Here is a 6,856-nt window from a genome sequence, read left to right as displayed (position 1 = left end):
AAATTTCTTGAAAATTATATAAATCTCTTGCGAATGCCTTCAAATAGTTGACAATGCCCTAAAATATTTCGAATTCTTTCGAATGCCTTTAAATTATTAATTTCTTTTAAAAATTCCTTTGAATCCTTTAACGTAACCGAAAATATCCAGGGTGGCCGTTTTAATCAAAGAAACAAATTCCCGGTCCACAATTATTTTCCACTAACAATGAAATTAGAAAATTACACTCTCACGCCAAAATTTTTTCCATTTGAAGTGATTAAAACTGAGCTGCAAATTAAAACATTCAAAATTTTAAACTTTTAAAATTCAAGTTTAACCGTTTTTTCATTCAAAAATGTTGCATTCAAATGCTCAAAAATGTACACGTATAAAATGGAAGCTTTTCAACAATTTTCCACTCAACAATTTAAAATTAATATATATTTATATATTTTTTTTTTAACTGAACACAAATTTTCAAATGTTATTTCCAAATCTTGAAACATTGACATGTTATTTGAAATTTTTAATTATTTTAAAACATTTTTCAGAACTTCTAAACATCTTTTAAAATTATTTGAATTTTCCTTAAACTTTTGTTAAAATCTTTTAAAATTCAAAAAATTTCATTAAATTCCTTTCGAAATTCTTAAAAAGCTTCGAAATTTTTTGTTCGAAATCTATATTTGATTTCAAATTGCACCGTGCACTATTTGCATCGAAATTTTAATACAAATAGCCGTATCTTATCAGTACACGTAGACACTACGTTTAAATTATTTGAAATCATCTAAAATTTCAAATGAATTTTAAATTTGTTCAAAAATTCTAAAAATTTCTTCAACTTTTTGATTTTTTCTAAGAATAACAGGTGTTCAATTGTTATTTTTTATATTGAAATTCAACAACTTTAATTACAAATTAAATTTGTTTAAATAGAACAATTAAAATTGTAAAATTGAAAATTTAGTTTTGAATATTTCATTTATAATTACTGATTTTAAATGAACAGTCAGATATTTATAAATATTAATGAATTGTTCTTTTTCTTAATTGAAAAATTTCAAATTAAACGGTTTAAAATGGAATATTTTAAACTGAAATAATATTTGAAAAATAAAAACCTTTGGTTATGAATATATTATTTTGAAGTTACTGGAAAATTGAAAATAGTTTATAATGTTTCAATCGAGGTTATACATTTGTTTAACTAATGAGACTTTTTCATTTTTAAAGTAAAATTTAATTCTGAAAATTATGAATTAATTTATATTCACAGTTCATAAACTAAAAACGTTTTTTTTATCAAAAATGTTCTGATTCTAAAAAATTGAAAATATAAAATGGAAAATTATTATTATTCCTTGTCGTTTTTAAAATATTTCAAATTCTTAAAAATACCAATAATTTACTGAAATCAATTGAAACTTCCTTATAATCTTTTAAAATACCCTAAAATATGTAAAACCCTTTGAATTACAAGATTATCTTTTACTTCTTTTTTGTAAATTTTATCGTTTCTTTTACATTTATGCCTGTTTGTAATTTAAAATTAAAGCAGGGTAGCCGCTTTAATCGACGAAATAAATTCCCGGTTCGCGGACATTTTCAAAGTCAATGAAATTAAAAAAATGGAACACTAAAGCTAAACAATTTTCCACTTGATGTAATAAAAACTGAGCTGTAAATGAAAGCACTCAAAGTGGAACTGTTAAATTTTGAACTTTTAAAATTGAAATTTAAAATTTTTTAATAAAAACATGTTGTTAAAATTATATAATTTTAAGGAATTTTAAGCTAGAAACATCAAATATTGAAAAATGGAAAAAATTGTAACTGAACATTTCTTAAATTAGAAATTCAATTATTTTCTTTTTAAATAGTTTAAACATCCTTGGAAAGCTTCAAAAATTTATTTCAAAATCTTGAAGTTGTTTTAAATTTGTGTAAAATTTAAAATTATATTGGAAATTTTTTCAGAATTTCTATATGTTTGTCAAAATGAATTGGATTTTGTCTACAGTTTACAGAAAATCTTGCAAATTTTAGAAAATTTATTTACAATTTGGATGTATAAATAACAATTGAACATTTATTATTTGTAGGCGAAATTTGAGTAATTTTAAGAGATATGTAGAAGTTTTGAAAAGATTCAAAATTAATGTAAAACTTAAAATGATATATAATCTAATATAAAACAAAATGTAGATTTTCGCAGATTTTAAACAAAAAATTAGATTCTTTTCAAGAATTGTGAAAGGTTTCAAAAGAATAAAAGCATTTTCTTAAAATTCCTAGGAAAATTAAAAATAACTTTTCATTTGGAAAAATTACTTTAAGAGAATACTTAAAAAGTTTTTCAAAAATTTAAACAAAATTTTCAAAAAAAAATTCTAGAAGATTTTAAGAAAACTTTCTAAAAGTTGTATGATTATTTTTAATCTTTTTAAAACTCCTAAATATCTCTTACAGTTACTCAATTTTTTTTACAAATGTTCATTTGTAAATTATACATCAAAATTAAAAAAATTCACTCACAAATTAAACATTTCTCAAATACAACAATTAAAATTTTACCGTTCAAAGTTTAAAGGCTCTTCGAAATTTTAAAGATTCCAGGTTTTCTATGTCAAGCAATTCAGTTAAAGATTCTTTACTTTAAAATATTTAGTCTCAATTTACTTGTCTTAAATAAAAATTCAAATATTGCTAAATATTCAATAATTAATCTTTTTTTTTAATTAAAAAATTTTATTTGAATGGGTTAAAGATGGAATATTTTAGACTGAAACAATGTTTTAAATTTAATAAGATCCTTTAATTAAGAAAGATTATTATGAAGTTATTTTAAAGTTGAAAATTATTTATAACCCTTTAAGTTTTAACGTTACAATCTGAAAATTCTTAATTTTTGAACTGGTTTAAAATCGTTTTGTCAAATCCTTTTTGTTCATTTTTATTACTTAAAGTACAGATAAATTTTAAAAATGTATTTATTCATTAAATAAAAATGTTTTTTCTCCAAAATTTTCAACATTAAAAGCTTTTATTTTTTATTTTTTCAAGTCTTTAAGAAAGAATTAAAAATTCTTTAAATTAAAAATGTAAGCTTAGAAATAAAAACATTCAATGGAAAATTTTTAAAGTTAAAAAATGTTGAATCACGCATTCTAAGCTAAATAATAACATAATTGAAAAACATAACAATTCAACTAATTATTTAAAAACTGTTGAAATCGAACGTGGACAGATTTTTATTCTACAAATTTGGTAAAATTCCTGGTAAAAAAAAATCACTGTAATTTCCCGGTCTCAACAAATTCCTGGTCATTTCCCGGTTTAGCGGCCACCCTGTAAAGGGTTTTTGAATTAAAGCTAAAGAGAATAAATACAATATTTACTGAAAATTTATGTATCTATAGGAGTATAATTACCTAATAATATATTTTTTATTTATCAAATCTAATCCACAAAAATTATAGATCCTGAATAATATATTAAAATCTCTTACCTTCATAAGTCTGGGTAAACGCTTCGAAAATTCCAGATATAACCTTCCGAATTATAAATATATAAAATTACCCAATATAAAGTGCAATTAAAACTTTAATCATTTATAAACACTAGAATTCGTTTGACTTTAGAGAATATCACATAGAAAACCCAAATAGTTGAATAATTGGATAGTGAAATCATTTTTGTTTAAACAATTTTTAATTAAAAACGTGCAAAATGTAATAATTCTTCGAAAAATAGTTTGGCTTCTATCTTGAATCTTAAAAAACTGAATACAAAAAATTAAATCCCTTCATATTAAAAAAAGGACCAATTCATAAATTCTTTATTCCAAGTAAAAAACAATTAACCAAAATTTTCCTCTTCTAATTCAGGAAAAAAATTGAAAATAAAAATTTCACCCTTTCATCTTCAAAATAATATTATAAAGACAGATTTTTTTCGCATCTTGCATAGTTTGACCGCAAAATGGAATGTTTTATTTTCATTATTTTTTGTTCGATCAAAATTTTCGATTTTTCAAGAAAATTTAAAAAGTTTTATTATAGTCTTGTAGGGCTTTCATAAAACAAAGTTTTTTTTCTCCTGAAGAAGGTAAGTTAAATTTTCAGTTAAAAAAAAAGTAATTTTTAACTAAAGTGATGAGTTCAATTGGAATAATGTATTTTTAAACAAAAACGACTAATTTTCAACGAAAATGATCAATCTTTAACTGGAATTGAATTTTCAACCAAGAAGAATAGTTTATAATAATAATAATAATAAAAGAATTTTAAACAAAATACATGCATTTTCAACCGAAAAAGATCAATTGTCAATGAAAAATTAAATAGTTGAATTTGTAATTATGTTTAACAGAACTTATAGCAGAAAAAAAAACTATTTTCAAAAAAATTGTTATATTTTCAAACAAAGTGATGCATTTTCAACTAGAATTACAAATCTAAGACTGGAATAGTTCAATTTTTAACCAAAAAATAGATTTTCAACACAGGGATTAATTTTCAACCAAGAAGATTAATTTCTAGCTGAAAATGACGAATTTTCTACTATAAACGATATTTTTTTCAAACAAAATATGTATAGTTTAATTTTTAAATTAAAACAATAATTGTCAACCAGAGATGAATTCTTAAATAAAATCATGGCATACATTTAAAACAAAAAAAATTTCAAATAAAATAGTTCAAATGTTTTAACTTGCATAGTTAAATTTTCAGTAAAATATATGCTCAGTCAAAAAAAAACAGTTTTCAAAGAAATAGTTATATTTTCAAAGAAAGAGCAATTTTGAATAAAAAATATGAATCTTTATCTGAAATAGTTCATTTTAAACCAAAAATATGAATTTTCAACTAAACGATGGAATGTTCAATTGAAATAAATACATTTTCAGTTACAAAATAATGTTTAACAACAAAAAAACTATTAAAAAACATACAGTAACAGTTTTAAACAAAGTGGTGAAATTTCAACCCAAAAGATAAATTTTCAACCAAGAAGATTAATTTAAAAACAATGATTTTGATCAAAATACATGAATTTTTAACTAAATGAAGAAATATTACATTTAAATACTTATATTTTTAGTTAAAAAATAATTTTAAGCAACAAAAAAAAAATATTAAAAAATATATTGTCACATTTTAAAACAAAGTGATGAAATTTCAAATAAAAATATAAATTTTCAACAAAGATTAATTTTAAAAAAAAAAGAATTTTTAACAAATACATTAATTTTCCATTGAATGAATAAATATTAAATTTAAATATTTACATTTTTATTTTAAAAAATACTTTTTAGCAACAATAAAAATATTAAAAAATATAGTTACATTTTTAAACAAAGTGATGAAATTTCTGCTAAAAAGATCAATTTTTAACTAAATGAAGAAACACTAAATTTAAATACTTACGTTTTTAGTTAAAAATAATTTTTAGCAACAAAAAAAACTATTTAAAGAACTGTAGCTACATTTTTAAACAAAGCCATAAAATTTCAACTAAAAATATAATTTTTCAATTAAATGAAGAAATATTAAATTTAAATATTTACATTTTTATTTGAAAAATAATTTGTAACAAACAAAAAAAAACTAGTAAAAAATATACAGTTACATTTTTAAAAAAAGTGATGAAATTTCAGCTAAAAAGATAAATTTTTAACCAAGAAGATTAATAAAAATAAAAAAAAAATAATTTTCAACAAAATACATTAATTTTCAACAAATTAAGAAATATTAAATTTAAATACTTACGTTTTTAGTTAAAAAATAATGTTTAGTAACAAGAAAACTATTTAAAAAACTGTAGTTACATTTTTAAACAAAGTGATGAAATTTCAACTAAAAATATAAATTTTCAACCAAGAAGATTAATTGAAAAAAAAAAGAATTTTCAACAAAACACATTAATTTTCAACTAAATGAAGAAATATTAAATTGAAAAATTTACATTTTCAGTTAAAAAATCATTCTTAATTTTTAAAAAATCAAATAATTGTCCAAAAAATAATTATACACTTTCAAAACAAAGTGATGAATTTTCAACTAAAATGAAGAATTTTCGACTGGAATAATTGAATTTAGATCGAAAAGATGAATTTTTAATTATTATGTTTCAAAAAAATAGTTACATCTTCAAACGAAGTGATAAATTTTCAAATAAAATAATTAAATTTTCAGTTTTCAGGAAGAAAAATTAATATTCAAAATAGCTTTTTCACAACAAAACAAATGAATGTTCAATCTTAAGCAAAAAATGAATAATCTTATACAAAAGATTAACTTTCAAGTAAGTAGTTAAATTTGTATTCCGATAAAGTTGAATTTTGAATCAAAAGTTTAGTAGTTGATATATCAACAAAAACATATTTTAATAATTATTTTAAAAAACAGTTTAATTCAACAAAAAAAAATAAATAAAAAATTCTCAAACGTAAGTTGAATTTTCAACCAAGAAAGATTCTTCAGTCAAGGGATATAAAAAATGGCCAACAAAATGTTGAATCTTCAAGAAAAAAGATGAATTTTCAACCAAGGAGCTTAACTTTCTACCAAAAAGAACAAATTTTCCAAAAAAATCCACAACATTTCGAGTAAAAACGATCAATTTTCAACCAAAACTAGAATAGTTCAATTTTCAGTTAAAAAATTAATTTTAAACAAAAAAAGAAACGAATTTTCAACACTAATAATATAAAATAAGAAACTTGAATAAAATTAGTGCTCAATTTAGAATTTTTTGAAAATGTGTAAAAACATGTTTTTGTTTGTATTAAGTTACCACTTTTTAGAAAAATTTGAATATTTCGTACCTGAAGTTTCCTCAGCTTGAATAAAAAAAAGAGGTTATCAGT

Source organism: Belonocnema kinseyi, chromosome 10 (assembly GCF_010883055.1).
Source record: "Belonocnema kinseyi isolate 2016_QV_RU_SX_M_011 chromosome 10, B_treatae_v1, whole genome shotgun sequence".
Lineage (NCBI taxonomy): Eukaryota > Metazoa > Arthropoda > Insecta > Hymenoptera > Cynipidae > Belonocnema > Belonocnema kinseyi.
Note: the sequence above shows the minus strand (reverse complement) of the source record.